General features: G+C 36.0%; 1 pseudogene; it reads left to right on the forward strand.

Annotated features, from left to right (window-relative positions):
* The first annotated feature begins 2,456 nt into the window (after positions 1-2,456).
* On the forward strand, positions 2,457-3,388 carry LOC130860649 (olfactory receptor 8B3-like; annotated as a pseudogene).
* Positions 3,389-3,863: the final 475 nt, after the last annotated feature.

Genomic DNA, 3,863 nt, shown 5'->3' on the forward strand with positions numbered 1-3,863 from the left:
TAAAATTTTAGCCCTACTAATAGGTTTGCAGTGTTATTTCATTTGGTTTTAATTCACATTTCCATAATGACTAATTAATTTGATCCTCTTTTCATGAGTGTATTTGCCATCCATCCTTTTCTTTGGTGAACTATTAGTTCACATCCTTTAATCATTTGTTTATTTAGTGGTTGACTTTATTTTTTAATTTTAAATGTTCTTTATATATTCTAGATGTACATTCATTATTATATATGATTTACAAATGTATTCCTGCTGTGTTTATCTTATTTCATTCTTTTAATATTATCTTTCTCAGAGGAAAAGTTTTTAATTTTGATAATGTCCAGTTTAACTATTTTAAATTTTATGGACCATTTCTGTTCTATTGTATTTTAGGAGAGAGCAAAATAATTACCCAATTTTTCTTCCACCACATTAAAAATGTATATCTTTTCCAGTTTTAAACATATATCTTGAGGCTTTTAATTTGATATTTAAAAATGTTCTTAACACCTTCTAGGGATAGTCCAAACAATTTTTCTTTTCCCTTTTAATTTAGTTCAAATGTCTAAGACAAAAGTCCCCATCAGAGGGAGCTGTTTACTTAGATTCTTGCTGAAACAATTTCCCATTGAGAATAATTCCCTTCACTGACAGGACCTACTTAGACCATGTAACACTATTCCTTACTTCATGGGGGAAATTAATACAGATTAATTTTTCACACAGTTCTAGTTCTGATATGGAAGAAAACAATTATTTTTGGACAATTAAAATTATAAGAAGGCTTTCTCCTGAAGACCCAGTGTCCCTTTTCTTCTTTAACAAGAGTTATGTTCTAGACAGTGTAGAGAATTTATGAACTAGCAAATTTCAGAGGGGACAGTTTTCCAATAAGTGAATCATTGATTGGGCAGTTAATAACCAAAATAAGGGAAAGCCCAGATCACTTCACTTCTCTTTAAATAAGAAATATACTGTCCCATTGTGGGATTTGCTAGGACACATTTCTGAGTTCTGTTGTCTAGAAATGCAACTGTTCATTGCCTTTACACTCAGCTTCATGCATGAACTGGGTGAAAGTCCCTCTTAAGAAGTTTCTGAGTTTCTTACAAATTCTCTGCATAAATTGTTTTTGTATCAGTTGTTTTTGTAGGAAAAAAGAGACTGGAGCTTCCTCTTCTGTAACCTAAATGAACAGAAAATGGGAGTTTATTTTTGGCTCTTCTTTGGGGGATGTACAATCCCTACAGTGAAGATGAAACTTGAGTAAAATATTGAATCCCTAAGGGACCAAAGGCAGATTAAGGAACAGGGTGTAAATTCAATGCCCTCAGTTGAACGTAGAATGTAGAATGTAGAATGTAGAATATTCCCCTGGGGAAGAGATTGAGCAAGCTTCTGCCATGTTTATAACCAAGTGCATATATCATTAAATACAGGTTAAATCTTCTGTGAATTACCAAGTGGCAAAAATGATAATAATAAAGAATGTTTATTTTTCTCTGCTGCTTGAGTGGACTGAAAGTCATAAGCAGAAACGATGATCTATATTTCTGAAATATTTTGAAGTCAAATCAGAAAATACATGTGGCTGCATTCTTTTAGAATCAATTTCAGAAACTAAAATTGTCCTACTAAGAACATGGGGTAAAACTGATGGTAAGAAGGCACTAGGGTTTTCTGGAAGAAGGAAGGTGAGTTTCTGAATTCCATTTATATTCATGTCCTTCTTGTTTGAGATGGAAGTCCAAGGATCTAAGATATGGCAATTTATTTCTGAATTTTGCATCCTGCGACTCAAGCAAATCTGACACAAGAATCTGTTAAAGGAGAGGATCAGTGAATGCTCAGAGACATGAGGGGGCTTCAAGGATGCATGAAATCAGTAAGTAAGTTCCTTCTTCATGGATGGAAGTCTCACTTATCTACATTTATGGCATTTACTCTGTTATGTGGGGCAGTGAATTAACCTCTCCAAGACTCTGGCCATTTAGCTTTAGTTGAGAAACAATCCTCTTTGTTCCCACACCACCAGGTCTAATCTGCATTAGAAGCAGCACCAAATTGCTAGGATCCCTGCAATTTTACTGGGGAAGGGAGAGTTCAGGTGAATGATGAAATGTTGAGAGAGGGAAGGATGATTCTATCCTGGTCCAAATTTCTTCTAATTTAGCCACTGTTTTGTTTCATTTCCTTAGCAGTCACGTTTGCATAGGGCAGCAGTTCCCTTCCCACTGCAGGCTAAGTTTTTATGCTCTTTTCTCTTTAGCTTATAAAGACCCTAAAAAACAAAATTCCATGTTGCTCAGTTTCATGATAATGGGAACACAATTCCGTGAGTCCAGGCTGGGCTATTCTCAAATATTCCCATCAAACGCCACACTTGTGAGATGAGATATTGTGTGAAAATTGAGTTGTTGTTCTCTAATGTAACCCTTTTCTCCTGTGCTCACAAATTCCCTTAGAGAAGCATGGCTCCTGGAAATGGTTCTTTTGTGACTGAATTCATTCTGTTGGGATTAATGAACCAACTAGATCTCCAGCTCCCCCGTTCTTCCTTTTCCTTGTAATATATATGGTCACCATGATGGGAAATTTGGAATTGATATTCCTAATTGGGATGAGATCACACTAACACGCCCCTATGTACTTTTTCCTCTTTAACTTGTCCTACATAGACCTCTGCTATTCTTCTGTATTTACACCCAAAATGCTGGTTAACTTCATATCAAAAAAAGAATACAGTGTCTTACATGGGGTGTATGACCCAGCTCTACTTTTTCAGTTTTTTTTCATTTCTGAATGCTATGTGCTGACGTCAATGGCCTATGATCGCTATGTGGCCATATGTACCCTGCTTTTGTGTAACACTGTCATGTCTCCTAAAGTGTGTTCCAGTCTTATGTTAAGTTCATATTTGATGGCATTTTCTGGTGCTATGGCTCACACTGGATGCATGCTGAGACTGACCTTCTGTGACGCAAACACCATCAACCATTATTTCTGTGACATCCTCCCTCTGCTCCAGCTCTCCTGCACGAACACCTACGTCAATGAGCTGGAAGTTTTCATCGTGGTGAGCATCAACATCATTGTACCCAGTCTCACCATCTGTGTCTGTTATGCTTTTATCCTCTCCAGCATCCTCCACATCCCCTCCACTGAGGGCAGGTCCAAAACCTTCAGCACCTGCAGTTCTCACATAATTGCTCCTTCTCTGTTCTTTGGATCAGGTGCCTTTATGAATCTCAAACCATTTTCTACTATATCCATGAATGAGGGAAATATCTCTTCTGTCTTTTACACCAATACAGTTCCCTTGCTGAACCCCCTAATTTACAGCTTGAGGAACAAAGATGTTAAACTCACTCTGAGAAGAACCCTGAGTAGGAGACAGTTTTGATTAGAAACAGTATCTTTGTGTGTGTGAGTTACAGGACAGTGAGATTTTGAGTGTTTAATTTTCGTGACAGATTTCTTATCATATTTTTTCCTAATATCTTTTTTTCCCTAGTATTATAAAGAAATTTGTCTTCTCTGAATAGTTTATTTCCATTTTTATATATAAGTATTCTTTTCTCATCACTGTTTCCACAATATCATTTCTACCTTTTTCCTGCTTAGTAATAACATTAAATAATAAATATAATCACTCTTTGTTTTCATTCTCATTTTGAAAATATTTTCCCCACTGGGAAAAGATGAATGGTCGCCTAATAATGGAATTAGGTAACTAGAGTGAAATGTATCATTGGGGATGTTTTTATCTGTCACTTGTCATAAGAAAGATGAATAAGATACTTTGTTCTGCTCTTTATCTTTCCATATTCCAATTGGCAAGAGTATGTATTCTGTAAATACCAGAGATTGAAGGTTCC

The sequence above is a fragment of the Hippopotamus amphibius genome, chromosome 9 (genome assembly GCF_030028045.1).
Source record: "Hippopotamus amphibius kiboko isolate mHipAmp2 chromosome 9, mHipAmp2.hap2, whole genome shotgun sequence".
Taxonomy (NCBI): domain Eukaryota; kingdom Metazoa; phylum Chordata; class Mammalia; order Artiodactyla; family Hippopotamidae; genus Hippopotamus; species Hippopotamus amphibius.